The sequence below is a fragment of the Elephas maximus genome, chromosome 9 (assembly GCF_024166365.1).
Source record: "Elephas maximus indicus isolate mEleMax1 chromosome 9, mEleMax1 primary haplotype, whole genome shotgun sequence".
NCBI lineage: Eukaryota > Metazoa > Chordata > Mammalia > Proboscidea > Elephantidae > Elephas > Elephas maximus.
Window position 1 is genome coordinate 120,914,556 of NC_064827.1, and position 23,946 is coordinate 120,938,501.

Below are 23,946 nucleotides of genomic sequence, written 5' to 3' on the forward strand. Positions count from 1 at the left end.
ATGTGTGTAGGGGTAGGGTCAAGATGGGGATGGTATATGTACTTGTCGAAAGTTACTGATATCCACGGGTATTTAGACCAGTCCTGCGATCCCTGGCTAGACTGAAGCCCACCATGACCCTGGAGGAGGGACTCTGGTGGTCTGTACAGGAATGGCAGCGCAAAAGCAATTTTGACTGAATGATCTTCTACGAGATGGCAGAAAAGTGAGTCCATGGCATCCTGGCCCTGTTGGGACTCAGTGATGAGTTGTGAATGAAGAGGGAGGGTTGGCACAAATCACAGGGGCTGTGTGAGGAGGAGGTGTGCACTTGGACACGGCTTCTGGTTCCCTGAGGATCCCACTCTACCCTCAGACAACTTCTATCATCACATTCACTGCTTGGAGTTTTCTGTTTCACATTCTTTAAGAAATTCACCCCTTCTACATTGTTGCATTTGTGGATGCCCCGATACTGGAGTGTCAAGACAGAATGGGGATAAACACTGTGGCTATTTTTTTTTTTTACCCATGAGGATACAGTACAAGGTGCAGACACTCTGCAGTGAGGCGATATGCTGTACCAGACAAGTTCCTGCTTGCCTCAGTGTCCATACAGATAACAGGGAACTTGGGGCCACTCTTCCTCATGACAACTGGTACAAAAGTGTTCTACAACCATCCAAGAATGGCCCAGGCTGGAAAGGTGTGTTCAGGGGAAGGCAGCTTCTCAGTCACCTGGTTGGACGTGTTTCTGTCCCTCATTGCCTTTCCTTCCTTGCTTTAAATTAAAAAAATCATCAGAGGAGCCTGAGGCTTTTGTGAAACCTCACATTCCACCTTTTTCCAAATGTCTCTTGGACCACTTGCCCACCTGGTTTATATCCCAAGCCCTCAAAGCTTGAGACTAGGACCGGAACTCTAGGAACTACTCCTTGGTGTTATCCCCTACCAACTTCATCCCATTCCAGGTTCAGGTTGTCATCTCTACTGTGTGTTTTAGGCAAGGGTAGGAGAGGCTTGGAGAATGGTGTGCATGAGTGGGTCCTGCTTTGTGTCATGTAGGTCTGATTCAATTCAACCAACCAGTGTCAGCGTTGTGGTGTGCTATCAGGTGCTAAGGGTATGGAAAGGTAGTGAGCACTATGGCTGCGTCAGGAGGAGCTTCCAAGAAGGCATGGCTCATTTCCTTCACAACCTTCCTATGTTATGATGAGTTGTGCTGCAGGTGAAGGGATGATGTGCTGAACATGTAAGGGACCCAAACCTTGTTCGTGCCTCCTGGGAAATGGACTTACTGGCCACCTGGACAGGTCATTGAAGGCACATCTTTCTCCAATGCCCCGTAATTGGCTGTTGCCTGGTCCTGGGGCTCCTGGTGCATCTTGCCTTCTCCTCAGCACAGCCTGTGCCTCCCTCACCCTTGTCAGGTTCATGGAGTTTGAGGCAGAGGAGGAGTTACAGATTCAGATGTTGCAGCAGAGGAATGCGTCTGTCTGCCTGCCTCCTCCAGCTCCGCGAAGTGTTGATCCTCACAGGCCTTCATCCACTGTGGTTGCCCAGCGTCCAGGTATGGCTAAGCAAGGTCAACAGGAGCTACAGGCCAGGGGTCAAAGGAGGTATGTAGGGACTGGTTATGTCAGGAGAAGACATTGTCTTCACATGTGGTACTTTTCTTTCAAGAGGGGGCAATGGCTATTTCTATCAGCAGAGACTGCCTGATGCCTGGGGTCTCCACTACACTTCGTTACACACTAGTAGTGAGGTGGTCAAGTTTTATAACTACTGTCTCACATGGATTATCAAAGGTGGGCTCCAATATCTAATCACCTTTAAATGTGGGTCTCACTGAGAAAATTTTTTGAAAAAGAAGTAGTATCAAGTTTCCCCACAAGATGACTCTCGTGGACCGTCTGCCTCTTACATCTTCTCTGACAGTGTTTGTGGCTTGAGGTGTGCCTGCCCTAGCAGGAACCTCTTCAGTGTCTCCATAATTCTGCCTTTACAACATGGGGTTGGGTGGTGACTTAGTTATCTAGTGTTTCTGTAACAGAAATACCACAACTGGATGGACATGCCAAGCAGAAATTTATTCTCTCACAGTCTAAGAGGCTAGAAGTCTAAATTCAAGGTACCAGCTCTCAGGGAATGCTTTTATTCTGTGTTGGTTCTGGGGGAAGGTCCTTGTCATCAATCTTCCCCAGGTCTAGGAGCCTCTCAGCACAGGGACCTCGAGTCCAGAGGACGGGCTTCAGTCTGTGCACTTCTTTCTTGGTGGCATGAAGTTCCTCTCCTCTTTGCTGGTTTCTCTCTTTTCTATCTCAAAAGAGATTGACTCAGGTACAATCCAATCCTGTAGACTGAGGCCTGCCTCATTAACACAACTTCCTATAATCCTGCTTCATTAACACCAGAGAGGTTAGGATTTACAACACATAGGATAATCACATCAGATCCCAAAATGGTAGACAACCACACAATACTGGGCATCATGGACTATCCAAGTTGACACACATTTTGTGGGGACACAATTCAATCCATGACAGGTGGAAAGAGCCAGAATTCGCTGCCACATAAACGTCCTCTTTCCAACCCCTCCTACAATATTCATTCCAAAGAAGGGAGGTTCTATGGCACAGCCCCCCTGCCAACATCAACACAGACCCTAGCAGCTTTGGGAGCCCAAGTGGTCCCATGAAATCCCTCCTGAAGCCGTCAAAGTGTATATTGAAATCATGGAAGATCTCCATGGAACTACCCATTCAGCCACTGTGGAGCCAGATGGAAAAAATGAAGAAGAAGAAAATGAGCAACAGCATGAAGAGAATGAGCTGTACCCAGACCCGGGACTCCTGAGCTACACTGACAAGCTGTGTGCACAGGAAGCATTTATCACCAAGGTGGGCCGGGACCTGAGGTTCGGTGCGTGTGGGTTCTGTACTTTTGGCATTCCAGCCACCAAACATCTGGGGTTTTACCTCAGACATCGTAACTAAGCTCAGTTCCTTCCCCCATGATCAATTTGTGTGTCCTTTTCTTGTGTGGATATGTGTGTGTGTATGAGTGTCTGCATATGTGTAGGCTGGGGTGGTGATATCTGAATATAATACTGGATGCAAATTCGAGAGGGAGATTACTGATTGTCCTCTAGAACCTCTAAATCAGTGGTTACTCCCTGTCAAGGATGTTCACACGCCGCCTCCTTCCGTTCTCAGGTGGAAGCAGTTATTCACCCTCAATTCCTGGAAATATTACTGTCACCAGAATCACAGGTAGATCCCCTGTCCTTAAGGCAGGAGCTGGAGGAAGAGGAAGGACTCACTCTCACTCAGGTAAACCAGAGGAGGAAGGGAGAATCATAACATGAAACCCACAGGATTTCATCTAAACTGACAGTGCCTTGGCTGTCATGACTTCTGGGGAAGGCCAGCTCCAGGTGTGGGAGCAGGTGCAGAATGAGGAGGTAAGAGATAATGGAACGGCAGAGAAGAGGACTGGAATGGTAAGGCATTGCGTTTGGGAAAACCACAGAAGAGGACGGAGAGGCAGAGCTGCAGTACTAGTTACTGAAGGACACTTATGTGACTGACTTCCCTAAATCTTGTCCCAATACTATGGTCTCCACCACCCACTCAGCCATGTGTTCTCACAGTCTGTACAGAATCAGTAATTATCCATTTTCCTTCCTTGCAGCCGGTAGAGAAGCGACTGCTGGAACTGAAAGGAAAAGAGGGTGTGGAGGAACCCCCAACTTACGGTGTGCCAATCAGGGAGTTGCCTTGTACAGAGTCTGGGACCAGTCAAGACCTAGGAAGCACAGATAACCACAACATCCAACTACAGATGAGCGAGAAAATGAGCACAAAAAAGTTGGAAGCAGATGACCTGCCAAAAGATGGCAGTGGATACAGTCATCTGTCTAAGTCAAAAGAACTTGCTCTCTTTACGTGGAGTCCAATGTCACAGGAACTTAAGTCGAAACAATCAGCTTCTCCTCAACGGGGTGCTAGTCGCGCCTCCCCTATATCGGGAAACAGAGAAACATTAATGTCCTTAGAAACCTCTTGTATTAGTGAAACACCTGGGAAAGGAGAAAGGTCCAGCGAAGAAGAAAAGGAAGAGGAGGAACTCCCCAGCCTTGACTTCCTCTTGGCATCTCGAGAAAGCCTACTGCCCTGGAGTCTTTCCAAGAGTCCTCTGTCTGCCTCCAACATTCTGAACCGTGGAGTTTGGGGTACCTGGGGAGCATCTCAGCCCCGATCTCCGGAGACAGTGAGTCTTAGCCAACCTGGACATACAGCTGCCAAGTGTAAGATCCCAGCTCAGGTCAGAGCTCCATCACTTGCCGCAAAGCGGCCCTACTCAGGGGCTGACCTTGGAGTCTCTGGGAGGCAACCCTTGACTGTGGGTGAGGTCCAACCCTCACTGCCTCTAAAAAGAAAGTGTGACCCTTCCACTCATGGAAAAAGGAAGAAGCATCTTCTTAGCCAGTAGTGAGCTCTCCTCTTCTATATGGCAGACCCTCAAGTTGGGGTCCCCTAAATAGATTAGGATTGTCAACTCCTCCCCCATACTTCTTAGGCCAATGCTCCTCTCCTGTCGCAGTGGTACCTCTTGGCTGTTATGAGCTTGGGCAGGGTGCACATGTACTTCCGTGGTGGGAGATGAAGAATGGTAGATTTACTTTAAAGAACAATCCTCTGTAAACTGGGATTAAAGACAGTTTTGTTGGAAGAAATTCTCACTGACTGTGTTTTCTTCTGATCCTCCTCTGCTGTTGGATGGATTGTGGTGCTGTGAAAAAAAAGATACAGGTGTCCCCCGTTTTCCACATCCATATGTGACTGACCAGTTCTCTCCTCCAGCTTTACCTGATGTCCTCAGGATGCTCCTGGAGACAGTCTGGCTTTGACTCCTCACGGCTCACTGATAAATCGCCAGTGATCACTTTCATCATCCATTTTTCACAAGCTGTGGCTTAGTTTGGGAGCTTTCTGTGGGTATGCTATCAATATCTCTGTGTTGTAACAATCTATTAATGGAATTTGCATTTCAAACTTTCAGCCTTCTTGGTCATTAACTAATGTTTCTGTAATTGAGCCTGGACGTTGCACTTTTCTTTAAGGTGCTTCCTTAATGTTTCCTAGAAAAATGCCAGAAAACATTTCTTAAATGATCCTCAGCACACCCAGGGATTTTCCTGCATGGTCTGTTTGACTTGACAGGATCAAGACTTGTCTTCTTGGGGACATGGCTTTCTGTTTCTCTGCATTTACTCTAAGAAGTGGTATCATGAATTCTCAAGAGGACTTCTAAATAAGCAATGGTAGTATGCTATTTCTGGTGAGGACAGGGCGAGACAGAATGTGTTGGAAATATATTTATGAGGATTTTTTTTGATAGTGTGTATATGGGCTATGAAGGTAGACAGAGAAGTGAGGAAGTCCCTTTGCCTTATTTCTGGACGGGAAAGAATCTCATTTAACTCAATTGGGAAGGTCCATTCTGCTGTGGCAAAGGAGACTGACCTCAGGTAACTTTGGAATCTTCCAGGGAGCATCCTATAAGTACTCTTCCCTTTCTTTCCAAAACGATGACTGAAATTCTAGCGTTAAATTGATGTAGATTTAGTCTTACACTTACATTGAAAATAGTTCCTTACAAACAAGAGGAAACCTACCTTACAGAACAACAATACAGCCCAGGAAAAGTGGAGATGTGATGATGTTTATGGCAGACCTGGATGCCTGGAGTATGCAAGGCTAGATGTGAGTAGGGATGGTAGGAAGGGCTGAGAAGCACTGAGGTATTAGTCGTCTGACTATTTGGGCACCTGCATAGACCCCAACTTCAGAGCAGTGGGTGTTCCAGTATTTTGGCTTTAGGTGCCTATGAGCTGCTTCATTTGTTGGGAAGTTCCTAACTGGGATCTGGAGGGAGACCTCCGCAAGTAAGATTCTGTTGGGGAAAAAAATCAAGACAAAAAAATGAGAATGAGGGGAGAGGACACCTCTGGTCTTTCCTCAGAATTCTCAAGTCCTTGCCCTCCAATCTGCACTTAACTCCTCAAATCCTGGTGTCTATGGCCTCACTTCTCCAGCCCATTCCACTCAGTAGCTCTGATTCTCAACTTGGAAGCTCCCTGGAACTCAACAATGTTTCCTCCCAGCCCAATGCTTTTTTCTCCAAGTTCCAAATTCTAATTTTATTCCAAGTGCCCGTGAATTTTCAGGAATCCCTTGTCCCACATTGTTCCTGGCCAACACCATGCAGGCACCTCATAGAGTGTCCTCCTCAGCATAACCGGCAATCCTGGTGTATCCCAGCCAAAAAAAAAAAAAAAAAAAATTTTTTCTTTTTACGTATCAAACATCAAAAGACAATGTGGTAAGTGAAGGATAGAGCCCTGGCTCCTCCGTTCTCTGGTGTCTGACTTTAGAAAACTCCTGTAAGTCCTCTACATTTCAGGATCTTCATTGGGAAAATAGCATAATCCTGTACAGCTCTTAGGATGTTTGGGATATTGAAGGAGTCATGCAGCCGGTCCTTGGCACCCAGTGCTGTTGGCTTAGGGACTAGGAGCACTGTATATTCTCTGACCCCTGTCTTGGGTGGCTAGACGGAGTTGGGTGACACCACCAGCCCTCAGGCCCCTGATTTGTGTGGATGAGGTATCTGTTTAATGGGCAGGGCGACATCAAATGTCACGATTCTGCAACTACCCCTTGTCTGTTGCAGTTGAAAACAGGCTTCAAGTGTATGGCCTCATGGTGTTGAATTGGACCACACAGGTACAGGCAGCAGGGAAGGGTGCTACATGTCCTCAGACCTTTTATGCCAGTGCCCAGGCAAAGGGGCAGCTCCTGGCCTGACTTCCCAGCTGAGGGGGCATGGTGAATTTTTATAGCCAAGAGACTAGTTTGGGTGCAGACAGCCCTGAGCTCTGGGTTAGAGGCCTGGCAGTTCTTGAATACTGCCTGACTGGTGTCAGAGTGGACTGCGGTGGGGGGCGGGGTGAGCGGGTGCAGGGATGGAAAACTGGCTCTTCTCCTGTTAGCGTCTTGGAGAGGGAGGGCTAATTTTGACTCTCACACACTAGGCAGTAGGTTAGAAGCTTGTGCTTAACTTTCGCAGGTCCAGTACCATTTCCATCCTGATTCGGAGGCTTCTGCAGACTCTCCCCTGCCCAGCCTCTCCTGACATGGTGAAACCTGTCCTGAATGCTACTGCTCTCCTCAGCCTGCCATGCACCAGCTGACCCAGCCAGCAAGGTGCTGGCAACCTCACAACTGGCACTTCTTTGTTCCTTCTGAACTGTCTCTCCTGCATCCTGCCGCTCAGTCCAGCTCCTCACCTTTGTCTTTGATGATCTGGGCTCCTACACTGTCATACAGAATCCATTCACTTGTTTTTAATCTCTTGGATGTAAAAGGAACAATAGGAAGCATCTGACTATTTTGCCATCTTGGCCCTGCCTCCTCCTTTTTTCTCTTTATAAAATTAAGATGTATTCCAATACATATATATATATACATATATATATATATGTATATATATATATATATACATATATATATATATGTATGTATGTTTGTTCCATTAGAATAATAAATTGAAATAAAGTCAGTGTCCCCCACACGGGATCAATGATCCTATTTGTATTTCTTTAGTCTAGAATCTATAATGATAACTTTCACATTCCCTTCAACTTCAAAGTCACCCCTAGAATAGGCTTGCCAGGTTTAGCAAAGAAAGTAAAGGCCTCCAAGGATCCTCACATAATAATGGGGATATATTTGCAACAATATTAGTCCTTGTTTAACAGAAATTTGAAGTCAACAAGTGGCTTGTATTTTATCTGGAAAAACTACCAAGAGGCAGAAAACATTAAGCTGTTATGACTTACCCTCAGAAGAACAGAACTGAATTTGCAGTCAAAAGGCCTGAGCTTAAATCTTGGTTCCATACACATGAAACACAGCACCCAAACCAAACCAGCATACCAATTTCACAAAAATCTCTGCAGGTCATTTTGATTATCTGGGATACTGAATAGTCATCAAACACTCTTGAGCACCTAAGCTTAGTGCGTAGAGAGCAGACGTAAGGGTGAAGGAGAGAGAAAATCTTCTCTGAAGAAAAAGTGCTTACAATGCTACGGCCCTAGGATCTTCACTTGTTAGTTAAGGCCCCATGGCCCTGAAATGGGTGGGTATAGTGAGACCAATGCAAGATTCTACTCACTCAAGTCAAATCCCCATCCACACACACACTCGCTCCCATCGATCTCCTAGCTGGCCATTCTGGGCCATGAAGCCCTATTTCTCAGCTTCAGACTCACCTGTCTCCATCACACAACCTTGCTTTTTGGAATACAGGTTCATCAATGTATCTCCTCAATCGTTGTGGGAACCACGGTGTTATCATCTTTAAATAAGAATGTCTTCTTATTCATCATGAATACAATTTTCAGTGTATTATAGTGAAAATGATTGGAAAAAACATTCATTTTGTTGTCATTTCCAGAAGCTTGGTAGAAAAACTGGTCATGTGAGATGAGGGTGCTGACCAGAAGTGGTTGCAATAAGAAAAGTCTTGTGAGAACAACTTTAATCCTGCTCTCACAGCAGCAGTGGTTTTTGGATGGGAGCATATAGGCGAAGGAGTGAGGCAGAGGAGGAGTGTTCCACACCGACAGCCTTCACACAAAAAAATTCCCTACTGGCACTAACAACCCTGGTGGTGTAGTGGTTAAGAGCTATGGCTGCTAATCAAAAGCTCGGCAGTTTGAATCCACCAGGCACTCCTTAGGAACCTTACGGGGCAGTTCTACTCTGTCCTATAGGGTCACTATGTCTCAGAATCCACACAAAGGCAACGGATTTTGGGACTAACAGAGTATCTTGTCCATGTAGGAAGACATTTCAACTCAAGAGGGAAATGCTGCAGAAAAATGCAACAGGAGTCATGTTGTAGTGGAAAAGCAGAGACTTCCCCCAGAGAAGACAAGGGTTCTCACTATTATGTGAGAAAGTCATTCCAGAATGTGGTCCTCTTGAATTGCCTCATGATTTCTGAGTTTTAGCTGAACTATAAACCTGATAAGACCCGAAGAATATTTCTATTTACAGCATCGACAGTGTTTTCCCAGTCACTGTGAAAAGAGCACCTCCAGGCAGCTTCTGCCTCTCTGGAAACTGCCCACCCCTTAATTCTCTGCAGCCAGGAAACAGCTTCTTGATGTGCCTTTCTTGATATTCTCTCCGGCAGCTGCAGTGTACAACTCTACTCACATCTCAGCTTAGATGATGAAGTTAGAGAGATTCAAGAAAATCACCTGAACTTTTTTTAAAGCTACTTGTTGTGACTGATAAAAGCAAACTCTTGGCGACATTCCTTAGCGTTTGAGCTTCTATCATAGGGCAACCTTACATGATTTTCAACCCAGACCTCCTATTATGGGAATGGTGAAGCAAATCATAGTATCTAGGCACTCAGGAAAAGCAGGCTTGGTCCTTGATTCTTCTGCTTGTCAGTTAGTCCATCGATTTTTTCCCTTGATACACACAATGGATTTAGGGCCGTTGGATTTGACTGAGTGAGCTCAGGGCCCATGATTTTAACGTTGCATTGTGCAAGAACAATCGGGTCAAAATTTTGCAATCTCTTTTTCTACTGCATGAAAATCTTCAACCCTGGAATCCTATGTGATTAAATTAGCGCATATGAAGTTTACCAAGACTGGCCATGAAAGGGTGAGGCCAAAAGTCCCTTGGACCCAGTTCTCTGACCATAGCTGTGGAAAAGTGTAACGTAGGCCTTGTCCACTGATAAAAATCATCTCCGTTCTTGGGTGACGGGACGCAGAAGACAGGTGATCTGCCACCCAATCTCAGAGCATTAGAGGAAATGACAAGGTGTGATGATTGCGCCTTATTCAGCTACTCTGCTTTCTCTCTCAGCCTGTGCACTTGTCGGCTCCACGTGTTGGCTCTGTAGGGTCTTAAAGAGTCATCATCCAAGAAGGTGAGAAATAAAGCAAATCTTGCAATTTCCAGAAAAAGAGTATTGGATTATAGAAATTTTCAAAAAAAATATACAGTGACACCATTCTAGCACTGATTATTTAAGGGCTGACTGAAATTATGAATTTAGTTTACACAATAAAAAAGAAATAATTTGTTCCCACAGTAACTGTTGTGTACACAGGAAGGAAGTAACACTGCCTGAGATGGTTTCCTAATCACAACAAAGCAGAAAAAGTAAACTGAAGTACACATATTGAGGACATTTCCTTAAGACATCTCTTGACATGCATTCTTAGAAGATGTGGAGACCCAGAGGACAGTGAGAGAATGATGCAGAGCGTGGAAAAATGCAAATATGATGTAGTAAGAAGTGCAGAGGCAGGTGATGTGAAGACCAAGTGTTTCTCATTGCAAGGCAGTCCAGGAGGTTTGAATGACCAGCAAGGCTGCCTGAGGCAAAAACATTTAGGTGATGAATTCCTTGCTTTCTAAGGGCAGCACTGCTGTGTGCCCTGTCCAGTAGGAAACCTGGGAGGTGGAGTCCTGAATTAGAGGCCTTGAAGAGCAAGCTTGAGAGTGTTCGCATTTCAAATAAGTTTATTTCCCATTTTATTAACTGCCTCTTAAGCAGCAATGTTTGGATTTTGGACGGAGTGTGCATTTCTTAAAGGGAGTGCATTTGCTTAGGTCTTATAGAAGAGAAAGTATAAGGAATCCTGGAGTTTTATTCGATTCCACAAATTTTTTTATTTTCTTTTTATTGTGGTAAATATATGTGTAACAAAAGACTTGTCTTTTAACATTCTTCACATGCACAATTCAAGTTTCTTCTCTTAGCCTTTGGTTTCCTACATTCCCTTTTGGTCCTGATGAGTAGAGACCAATAGTTGCATTTTAGTAGGACACTCACAAGCTTTAAAACCATAAACACTACTCAGCAAACTAGGACGTAAAACATAGCTTTATGACTATATCAGGCCAACTGACCAAATGTTCCACAAAACTCTAGTTCTAGTATTTCAAATCCAGAAAACTAATCCATCAGGGTATTTGGTTATGTCTCAGAAATATTCACAACTCTTCCCTCTATGTGCTTTATTGTATTAGCATGTGTGCACACAGTCACATAGATGCATATACGTATTCCTTACACCTGTATACACACACATACACACTCATGTAAACATGCCTATACACATATATGCCTACATACATATATATTTTTTCCTTGTGTATATTTTACTGATGTGGTTTGCTTTCATCAGGCTTTGTACAATTAACTCTCATTGAGTGTTACCTCTCCATCATGAAAAATAACAAATATCTACTGACTAGAGAGTAAATTCCCCTTTCCCCCTCGCCATGTCTGGTAAATACTACTGAACACTGTTTTCTGTACATTTTTATTTTTCCTATAATTTCATAAATGTGATAACATACAATATCTGTCTTTTTGTGACTGACTCATTTTATTTGTTAATGTCCTCCAGGTTCTTCCATGTTCCAAGGTGTTTAGGGAACTCACTTTTCCTTATTGCTGAGTAGTATTCCACTGTATGTACCCAGCATATTTTACTTATCCATTCGTCCGTTGATGGGCCCTTAGGTTGTTTCTGTCTTTTTGCTATTGTGAATAGTGCTGTGGTGAACACAGGTGTGCGTATGTCTGTTCATATCACTTCTTTTAGATCCCAAGGGCATACACCTGGAGTGGAATTCCTGGGTCATACGGCAGGTATATCTCCAGGTTTTTGAGAAATTGCCAGAATGTTTTCAAAGTGGCTATATCATTTTGCATTTTCACAAGCAACGGATGAGGTTTCCAATTTCTCCAGATCCTCTCCAGCACTTGTCATTTTTCCCTTTTTTTAGTTTTTTATTTTTAACTTAGCCATCATAGTGGCTGTGAAATGGTATCTCATTGTGGTTTCTATTTGCATTTCTCTGATGCCTAATGACACTGAGTATCCTTTCATGTGTCTGTTGCCCATTCGAATATTCTCTCTGGTGAAATAGCTCAAGTGTAGAAAGGTGCATTGAGATGTATGCCAGGCTTGAGGGCTGCTCTGACAGTCCATGCCTTGTCCATTAACGGACTTCTCTTTTCCCTTGTGCACAATTTGTATTGGTGCCATGCTGTGTGTGCATGGGAAGGAGAAGATATCACTCTCCTGATTCCAAGAAAGTATATAGGGCGAGAGTCAACGGAATGTGGTTCCATAGTGGGTCAGAGTTGGTGGCAATGCGTAACCAGGCTTTCAGGATCGCCCAAAGGAACACAGAATGGATCCTAGAATGATGGTCCAGGTCTTTTTCTGTGTTTGGTGTGGCCTAGAACCAACTTTCACTGAATTTCTCCTCACCTCTTAACACTTCATCATCACTTGAGGAATTTCCTCCCTTCCCCACACCTGAGAGTGAGTGTTGGCCACAGAAGGTGCAAGTTGAACAAAGTGCCCAGAGGAATAAAGAGGAAAAAGGCCATAGAAAGGCTGGATTTGGGGTCCGCCACAGCAGACTTTCAATCTCAGCTCTGTCTCTTGCTGGCTGTGTGACCTCCAATGTCTGAGCAGCAGCTTTCTGACCAGTAAGACATGCATAATCACATTTTATTTGGATAGCTCTTGCAAGGACAGAGAGAGTGTATGGAATATGCTTTCCCAGAATAGGGCCTACACGAAGCTTTCTGCTATTTCTTCTATGAGAGTGTTCAAGTGGGGAAGGCTGGAGTGGTCTAGAGAAGATTCTATAAGGATATTGGAGTAGACTCAGGTCTGGATGAGTAGAGAGGTCAAGGAAGTCCTGGGCTTATCCATTTCTATTCCTGAGATTGTGCCCAGCTTCACTTTCACTTTACCCTGTCACAGCCCCCTCACCATGCACTGCAGCATGTTGCTGTTCCCGTCTTCTTACTCCCTGTCGACCGTGCTTTTCTAAAGGCAGGAAGATTGTGCTTGTCTTCACTTGAACTCGGACATTGACATAAAACAATAGTAATGTTTGTATCTGCTGTTATTGGCTGAATATATTTCATGTGAGATATTGCTCAGTGCTTGTGACAGATACAGATAAAAGTCAAAGCCATCTCATGATTTATAGGCCATTCCCACCGTACATACTAGACACAATTCATCCAAGATCACAGAATCAGTAAGAGGCAGCCAGGTTGGTTCCAAAAGAAAAAGCAAACCAGTGCTGTTGGGTCAGTTCTAACTCATGGCAATCCCACTCATTTCACAAGAGAACTGTGTTCCGTAGAGTATTCTCTGGTTGAATTTCCAAAGCAGATCACTAGGCATTTGTTACTAGGAGCCTCTTCATAAAGGTGAACGACCAACCAGCTCCTTAATCCTTTGTGCCAGGGCCTTCGAAAAGCTTTAAATCTTGCAAACTTTTACTGCTACAAATCAGGCACCAGTATAGTTAGGAAAAAAAAAAAATCTTTCTGTTAAACTCAGCTCTCAGAGTTATATCATTTCCGTGCAATGAAACTCATCCATTTAATTTACTTCAGCAATTTGAAATACCGTGGTGTAACCATCCCCTCAATCAACATCTAGACCATAGATTCAGATTCTCCAATGCCCCATAATTGTCTTACAGATACTTATTATGAATAGCTTCAGACTCTGGTATTTCGGCAGTCACCATTTGGAGGCCACAGGGTAGAGCTGATGTGAAGCCTTGAGGACTTCTTTCATTTGGGAACAGGAAGAAGACTGGCATCTGCCTTTGTGTGAGACCTCTTTACTCTTGATCTCATTAAATGGCTGTGTGGAGAGTTCTCGTTATAAAAAGAAATCTACATACTACTGGTGATAGAACATATCTACCTACTGTGATATTGGGAAAAGAAGCTTCATCCAGAGAACAGGCATGCCCTGCCCGTCTCCCAAAACTATGATGCACAGGACTCTGCCTCCTGGAACCTCCTTATGTCCTTGATGGCAGCCAGGGCACAGCCCAGCAAGCATCGCTTTTCTTCTTCAGGGTAAATTCTCTCTTCATCCCATGACATACACCTCAAAAAAAATTGGTCCCACATCTCCCAGCTCTGTACCTCATCAGCCCTTCCAGCAATTTCCTTCATGCAGTCTTGGTGTGGGATTTTCATTCCTGGGGCAAGATACTGAGTCTCTCCTATTCCTCTCTCCTAAAACTCAGGATCCATGCCTTACCACATACAAGAGAAATAAAGCAGAGAAAAGCAAATGCACAAGAACAGAAGAAAATTTATACATCGCAAACACAAAGGGCTCTGAATATACAAGACAATCTTGGAAAAGAAGAACAACGTACGAGACGCACACTTCAAGATATAAAATAGCACTACACACACGTAATAAAGAAAACAATCTTGTTCAGGCATAAGAATAGACGTAGAGACCAATGGTATAGAATTAAGATATGAATTCGTACGTCTTTGCCCAGTTTGTTTCAATATTGATGCTAAGTTCATTCAGTGTGCAAAGAATGGTTCTTCAACAAATGCTGCTGAGACAACTTGATCCCCACATGGAAAAGGACAAAGCTGCACACATACTCTACACCATATAGAAAAATTAACTCTAAATGCATCAAAGATCTAAATACTAGAGCTAAAATCATAAAACTCTTAAACGTAAACATCAGGGTTATGTTTTCAGAATTTTTTTCCCCACTTCCTCATACATATGACAGAAGAAACAAAAGAAACAGATAAATTTGTCTTGGTGAAAATTTAAATCTCTTCTGCATCAATGAGCACTATCAAGAAAGTGAAGACAACTCCTGATTGTGATAATATACTTGGAATCTGTACTTGCTCAAGGGTTTCATATACAAAGATATAAAGAGTGCCTAAAAGTGAACACATACACAAAAAACGGCCGAACTCAAAAAAAGGCAGAAGACATAAATTGACATTATTCCACAGAAAATATACAAGTGGGCAGTAAGCAAGGGAGAAGATGCTCAATATCATCAGTCATTAGGGAAATGCAAATCAAAATCACAAAGAGATATCACTCCTCACCACACCGATGGCTATTGACAGGAAAAAAAAAAAACAGGCAAACAAACATAGGAGAAAATGGGTGCCATGTCCATTGCAAAGTGTAGAGTACAGTTTGTTGGTGTCTCAAATAATTTCACAAAGAATTACCATAGGCACTCCTAGGCACATAAACAAAAGAACTGAAACCAAGAAAGTAGGTACTTGGACATTGATGTGTATTGCAGAATTATTCATTAAGTCAATAAGGTGGAAACAACTCCAGTGTCCTTGAAATGATGATTGGATACACAAAACATGCCATATAGACACATGCAATATTATGCAATACAGCTGCTAACCAAAAGGTTGGCAGTTCAAATCCACCAGGCACTCCTTGGAAATTCTATGCGGCAGTTCTACTCTGTCCTATAGGGTCGCTATGAGTTGGAACCAACACAACGGCAGTGGTATTAAAGAGCAAAGAAATTCTGTTACTTGCAATAAACGGATGAACCTTGAAACCATTGGTCTAAGTGAAATAACTGAAATCTCAAGAACAATTATTCCATGATCCCACTTACATGAAAATCTACAATATGCAGACATAGAGTAGATTAATGGCTAGGAGGGCTGGAGGAGGAAAACGTGAGGATTGACTGCTAAAACCAAAGCAACAACAACAAGAAGAATATTCAAAACCAAATGAAAAGATCCTACAAAATCCTCTCATGTATTATCGATCAAATATTGTATTTTAAAATATCTGCCAACAAAATACAACATAATTACTACAAAGTACAGACATCATGTTGAACCGGACATCACGAAGGTCCAGAAGTCCTTGGGTGGGTCCAAGTGAGGTAGGAGGCGTGTGTGGAGGCAACTGGGGTCCACGATCTGATGTGTCTGAAGCTCCACATGTCATGGGGGAAAATAAAGAAGGTCAGGTCACCCTATCAGAAAAACAGCATGCTGAGAAGAGACTCCCAGTGCTAGCAGCATTATAAGGCTTCAGAAAACAAAGGACTCAGGAAAGAAAGAGTCATATCTATTCACAGGAAGCCTTCTTCCCGCTCTCTGGATTCATCTTCCCAGTCTTCCCTCTAGGACAGGGCTTCCCCACGTCCTCCCTGTCACTTACCTGACTCCAACCCCTGCCTTGCTAATCCCACTCCCACTGAACTGGCATCAAGCCTGCCTGGGGAGAACCAAGTGATGAGACACACCAGACAAAATCCAATCCATTCTCTCTTTGGGGTCCTGAAGCCTCCTGTGACAGAAAAGACGAGGGGTATGGCTGGGAAGCCCTACTATAAGAGGGGATGTGTCATCTTCTTCCAGATTGTTCAAGGAACACACACCCAGTATTTAATCTCCCTTACCTGTCAGCCCCTCTGAGCCAACAGAGCTAGGCCAGGCCCTACATACTTGCTCGCCTGTGACCGAGACCTTCACCTGCATCCTTACATATCTCAACACAGGGACACATCGGAAGGTTTAGCATACCCACAGCCAAGGTTGGAGGGATTCCAGCTGTGCAAGCCTGTATCTGGCAGTTTTTCAGCTAACCGAGGTCCCATCAACTCACGGTTCTTGGGACTCTCTCTTCCCAGGCCCAGGTGCTAAGACTGTGTTTTCCCTAATTCCTGGTTATGCTCTAAGGGGCAGCCTTTTGGTGGGACTGCCATGTCAGGCTTGGGACAGGTGCACCTTTTTTTTTTTTTTTATCAAAATGACATCTTCCATTTTTATAACTTTAAGGGAGTCTTTTGTAGTAGATTTGCCCATGGCAAAATGTCCTTTGAAGCCCTGACTGCTGCTTCCATTGTTTTTGATTGCTGATTAAAGAGGCATGAAATCCTTGACAACTTCAAATATGTCTCTATTTACGTTGGTTGTCTAGTGTGAGCATTTCATTTTCTTTATGTTCAGATGTAAACCATGCCGAAGACTGCAGTCTTTGGACTTCATCAGGTAGTTCTTCAAGTCTTCTTCATTTCCAGCATGGAAGGTTGTCATCTGCATATCCCAGGTTGTCAGTGACAGTCCTCCAATGCTGATGCCCATTCTTCATATATTCTGGCTTCTCAGGTTATTTGTTAAGCACACCTTTATGGAGACACAGAAGGGCATAAGTCCCCCAAACACCCCACTCACACTATCCAATACAATGCCCAAGTGATTCTTAAATATTCTTGCTTAGCACATACTAATGACACACAGGCACATACACAGACAGACATGCACACACGCAAACACATGTGACCAATGTTATAAAATCACTCTCCATTGTAAGCACTGCAAGCCTTGATTAGTAAACATTGACTTTTTACCTGATAGAGATAATCCCGCCATTTCTAATTTTAAGGTACCAGCCTGATGTCACTGACCCACAGTTGGGCAGAAATATGCACCATCTACTACACCAAATTAAGTGGACCTGATTCCAGCATAACTGATCCACTTTCCTATGAGTATCTACACACATTCCACCTGCACCATGAGAAGGACCCTTAAGTCCCAACCCTAATACATAAACCCAAAGATAAATCAATTGGCACTAATATATTTGAAGAAAAATCAGATAAAAGTATTTTTTAAAATTAAAGAAAACTTAAGAATCATGTGCGACTCTATTAAGAGAAATAACCTAGAAGTGATTGAAGTACCAGAAGAGGGAGGGATAACAGAAAATACAGAGAGAATCGTTGAAGATTTGTTGACAGGAAACTTTCCTATATCATGAAAGATGAGAAGATATCTATCCAAGATGCTCATCGAACTCCACATAAGGTAGATCTTAAAAGAAAGTCACCAAGACATATTATAATCCATCTTGCCAAAGCCAAAGATAAAGAGAGAATTATAAGAGCAGCGAGGGATAAACAAAAAGTCACCTACAAAGGAGAGCCAATAAGAATAAGCTCGGACTACTCGGCAGAAACCATGCAGGCAAGAAGGCAATGGGATGACATATTTAAAAAACTGAAGGAAAAAAATTCCCTGCCAAGAATCATATATCCAGCAAAACTGTCTCTTAAATATGAAGGTGAAATTAAGACATTTCCAGATAAACACAAGTTTTGGGAATTTGTAAAAACCAAACCAAAACTACAAGAAATACTAAGGGGAGTTCTTTGGTTAAAGAATCAGAAATATCAGGTATCAATCCAAAACTAGAACACTGGGCAGAGCAACCAGAAGTCAACCCAGACAGGGAAATCCAAAAACAACTAAATAGATCCATAACAAAAAAAGAGATTGAAACGGTAATCAGAAAACTCCCCACAAAAAAAAAAAAAAAAAATCCCTGGCCGAGATGGCTTCACTGTCGAGTTCTACCAAGCTTTCAGAGAAGAGTTAACACCACTACTACTAAAGGTATTTCAAACCATAGAAAATGACGGAATACTACCTAACTCATTCTATGAAGCCACCATTTCCCTGATACCAAAACCAGGTAAAGACATCACAAAAAAAGAAAATTACAGACCTATATTCCTCATGAACATAGATGCAAAAATCCTCAACAAAATTCTAGCCAATAGAATTCAACAACATATCAAAAAATTAATCCACCATGACTAAGTGCGATTTATACCAGGTATGCAAGGTTGGTTTAATATTAGAAAAACCATTAATGTGATCAACCATATAAATAAAACAAAAGACAAACACCACATGGTCTTATCAATTGAGGCAGAAGAGGCATTTGACAAAGTCCAACACCCATTTATGATAAAAACTCTCACCAAAATAGGAATTGAAGGAAAATTCCTCAACATAATAAAGGGCATCTATACAAAGCCAACAGCCAACATCACTCTAAATGGAGAGAGCCTGAAAGCATTTCCCTTGAGAACGGGAACCAGACAAGGATGCCCTTTATCACCACTCTTATTCAACATTGTGCTAGAGGTCCTAGCCAGAGCAATTAGGCTACACAAAGAAATAAAGGGCATACAGATTGGCAAGGAGGAAGTAAAATTATCTCTATTTGCAGATGACATGATCTTATACACAGAAAACCCTAAGGAATCCTCCAGAAAACTACTGAAACTAATAGAAGAGTTTGGCAGAATCTCAGGTTATAAGATAAACATACAAAAATCACTTGGATTCCTCTACACCAACAAAAAGAACAACGAAGTGGAAATCACCAAATCAATACCATTCACAGTAGCCACGAACAAGATCAAATACTTAGGATTAAATCTTACCAAAGATGTAAAAGACCTATTCAAAGAAAACTACAAAGCACTACTACAAGAAACTAAAAAGGACCTACTAAAGTGGAAAAACATACCTTGCTCATGGATAGTAAGACTTAACATAGTAAAAATGTCTATTCTACCAAAAGCCATCTATACATACAATGCACTTCTGATCCAAATTCCAATGTCATTTTTTAATGTGATGGAGAAACAAATCACCAACTTCATATGGAAGGGAAAGAAACCTCGGATAAGAAAAGCATTACTGATAAAGAAGAAGAAAGTGGGAGGCCTCACTCTACCTGATTTCAGAACCGATTATACAGCCACAGTAGTCAAAACAGACTGGTACTGGTACAAAAACAGACACATAGACCAATGGAACAGAATTGAGAACCCAGATATAAATCCATCCACATATGAGCAGCTGATATTTGACAAAGGCCCAGTGTCAGTTAATTGGGGAAAAGATAGTCTCTTTAATAAATGGTACTGGCATAACTGGATATCCATTTACAAAAAAATGAAACAGGACCCATACGTCACACCATGCACAAAAACTAACTCCAAGTGGATCAAAGATCTAAACATAAAGACTAAAACGATAAAGATCATGCAAGAAAAAATAGGGACAACCTTAGGAGCCCTAATACAAGGCATAAACAGAATACAAAACATTATCAAAATTGACGAAGAGAAACCCGGTAACTGGGAGCTCCTAAAAATCAAACACCTATGCTCATCTAAAGACTTCACCAAAAGAGTAAAAAGACCACCTACAGATTGGGAAAAAATTTTCAGCTATGGTATCTCCGACCAGCGCCTGATCTCTAAAATCTATATGATTCTGTCAAAACTCAACCACAAAAAGACAAACAACCCAATCAAGAAGTGGGCAAAGGATATGAACACGCACTTCACTGAAGAAGATACTCAGGCAGCTAACAGATACATGAGAAAATGCTCTTGATCATTAGCCATTAGAGAAATGCAAATTAAAACTACGATGAGATTCCATCTCACTCCAAAAAGGCTGGCATTAATCCAAAAAACACAAAATAATAAATGTTGGAGAGGCTGCAGAGAGATTGGAACTCTTACACACTGCTGTTGGGAATGTAAAATGGTACAGCCACTTTGGAAATCTATCTGGCGTTATCTTAAAAAGTTAGAAATAGAACTACCCTACAACCCAGAAATCCCACTCCTCAGAATATACCCTAGAGAAATAAGAGCATTCACAAAAACAGATATATACACACCAATGTTTATTGCAGCTCTGTTTACAATAGCAAAAAGCTGGAAGCAACCAGTGTGTCCATCAACGGATGAATGGTTAAATAAATTGTGCTATATTCACACAAAGGAGCACTACGCATCGATAAAGAACAGTGACAAATCTGTGAAACATTTCATAACATGGAGGAACCTGGAAGGCATTATGCTGAGCGAAATTAGTCAGAGACAAAAGGACAAATACTGTATAAGACCAGTATTATAAGATCTTGAGAAATAGTATAAACTGAAAAGAACACATACTTTTGTGGTTACGAGGGGGGGAGGGAGGGAGGGTGGAAGAGGGTTTTTTACTGATTAGTTAGTAGATAAGAACTGCTTTAGGTGAAGGGAAGGACAATACTCAATACATGGAAGGTCAGCTCAACTGGACTGAACCAAAAGCAAAGAAGTTTCTGGGATAAACTGAATGCTTCAAAGGTCAGCGGAGCAAGGGTGGGGGTTTGGGGACCATGGTTTAAGGGGACTTCTAAGTCAATTGGCATAATAAACTCTATTATGAAAACATTCTGCATCCCACTTTGAAATGTGGCGTCTGGGGTCTTAAATGCTAACAAGCGGCCATCTAAGATGCATCAATTGGTCTCAACCCACCTGGGGCAAAGGAGAATGAAGAACACCAAGGTCACACGATAACTAAGAGCCCAAGAGACAGAAAGGGCCACATGAACCAGAGACCTACATCATCCTGAGACCAGAAGAACTAGTTGGTGCCCGGCCACAATTGATGAGTGCCCTGACAGGGAGCACAACAGAGAACCCCTGAGGGAGCAGGAGATCAGTGGGATGCAGACCCCAAATTCTCACAAAAAGACCATGCTTAATGGTCTGACTGAGACTAGAGGAATCCCGGTGGTCATGGTCCCCAAACCTTCTGTTGGCTCAGGACAGGAACCATTCCCAAAGACAACTCATCAGACATGAAAGGGACTGGACAGTGGGTAGGAGAGAGATGCTGATGAAGAGTGAGCTATTTGTATCAGGTGGACACTTGAGACTGTGTTGGCATCTCCTGTCTGGAGGGGGGATGGGAGGATAGAGAGAGTTGGAAGCTGGCAAAAATGTCACGAGAGACTGGAAGCGCTGACTCATTAGGGGGAGAGCAAGTGGGAGTACGGAGTAAGGTGTATATAAACCTATATGTGAGAGTTTGACTTGATTTGTAAACGTTCACTTGAAGCTCAATAAAAGTTAATAAAAAAAAAAATACTTCACCAAAAGAATAAAAGGACCACCTACACATTGGGAAAAAATTTTCAGCTATGACATCTCCGACCAGTGCCTGATCTCTAAAATCTATATGATTCTCTTAAAACTCAACCACAAAAAGAAAAACAACCCAATTAAAAATTGGGCAAAGGATATGAACAAGCACTTCACTAAAGAAGATATTCAGGCAGCTAACAGATACATGAGAAAATGCTCTCGATCATTAGCCATTAGAGAAATGCAAATTAAAACTACGATGAGATTCCATCTCACTCCAACAAGGCTGGTATTAATCCAAAAAACACAAAATAATAAATGTTGGAGGGGCTGCGGAGAGATTGGAACTCTTATTATACACTGCTGGTGGGAATGTAAAATGGTGCAACCACTTTGGAAATCATCTGGCGTTTCCTTAAAAAGTTAGAAATAGAACTACCATACAACCCAGAAATCCCACTCCTCGGAATATATCCTACAGAAATAAGAGCCTTAACACGAACAGATATATGCACACCCATGTTTATTGTAGCACTGTTTACAATAGCAAAAAGCTGGAAGCAACCAAGGTGTCCATCAATGGATGAATGGATAAATAAATTGTGGTATATTCACACAATAGAATACAACACATCGATAAAGAACAGTGATGAATCTCTGAAACATTTCATAACATGGACCTGGAAGGCATTATGCTGAGTGAAATTAGTCAGATGCAAAAGGACAAATATTGTATAAGGCCACTATTATAAGTTCTTGAGAAATAGTATAAACTGAGACGAACATATTCTTTTGTGGTTACGAGAGGGGGGAGGGAGGGAGGGTGGGAGAGGGTTACTTACTGATTAGATAGTAGATAAGAACTACTTTAGGTGAAGAGAAGGACGATACTCAATACAGGGAAGGTCAGCTCAATTGGACTGGACCAAAAGCAAAGAAGTTTCCTGGATAAACTGAATGCTTCGAAGGTCAGTGGAACAAGGGCGGGGGTTTGGGGACTATGGCTTCAGGGGACATTTAAGTCAATTGGCAAAATAAATTCTATTAAGAAAACATTCTGCATCCCACTTTGAAGTGTGGTGTCTGGAGTCTTAAATGCTAACAAGCGGCCATCTAAGATGCATCAATTGGTCTCAGCCCACCTGGATCAAAGGAGAAGGAAGAATACCAAAGTCACAAGTTAATTATGAGCCCAAGAGACAGAAAGGGCTACGTGAACTAGAGACTTCCATCATCCTGAGACCAGAAGAACTAGATGGTGCCCGGCCACAACCGAGGACTGCCCTGACAGGGAGCACAACAGAAAACCCCTAAGGAAGCAGGAGAACAGTGGGATGCAGACCCCAAATTCTCATAAAAAGACCAGACTTAATGGTTTGACTGAGACTAGGAGAATCCCGGAGGTCATGGTCCCCAAACCTTCTGTTGGCACAGGATAGGAACCATTCCTGAAGACAACTCATCAGACATGGAATGGACTGGACAATGTGTTGGAGAGAGATGCTGATGAAGAGTGAGCTACTTGTATCAGGTGGACACTGGAGACTGTGTTGGCATCTCCTGTCCGGAGGGCAGATGGGAGGGTAGAGAGGGTAAGGAACTGGCAAAACGGTCATGAAAGGAGAGACTGGAAGGAGGGAGTGGGCTGACTCATTAGGGGGTGAGTAAATGGGAGTATGTAGTAAGGTGTATATAAGTTTATATGTGAGAGACGGACTTGATTTGTAAACTTTCACTCAAAGCACAATAAAAATTATTTAAAAAAAAAAACTGAAGGAAAAAAATTGCCTGCCAAGAATCATATATCCAGCAAAACTGCCTCTTAAATATGAAGGAGAAATTAAGACATTTCCAGATAAACACACGTTTAGGGAATTTGTAAAAACCAAACCAAAACTACAAGAAATACTAAGGGGAGTTCTTTGGTTAGAAAATCAGTAATATCAGGTATCAATCCCAAACTAGAACATTGGGCAGAGCAACCAGAAGTCAACCAGACAGGGAAATCCAAAAGAACAAAGCAAGATTATTCAAAAAAAAAAAAAAAAAAACTCAAAACAAGGTAACAACGATGTTATTATGTAAAAGAAAATAACAACAGGTGGGGACAAGATGGCTTACTAGGTAGAAGCTACCCCAGATCCCTCTTGCCACAAAGGCTCAGAAAAACAAGTGAGTCGATCACATACATGACAATCTATGAACCCTCACCATCAAACACAGAACTAAAAAGTTGACCTCAGTGACA

The 23,946-nt window shown here is 42.6% G+C and overlaps 1 long non-coding RNA gene across 1 annotated transcript in view; it reads right to left on the reverse strand.

Moving 5' to 3' along the window:
• LOC126082772 (uncharacterized) overlaps positions 1-23,946 on the reverse strand; it is a 421,330-nt gene that overhangs the window by 90,766 nt on the left and 306,618 nt on the right. The window contains exon 8 of the long non-coding RNA XR_007518643.1: positions 10,536-17,091. This is a non-coding gene — a long non-coding RNA (uncharacterized LOC126082772). The remainder of the gene's footprint in view (positions 1-10,535; positions 17,092-23,946) is intronic.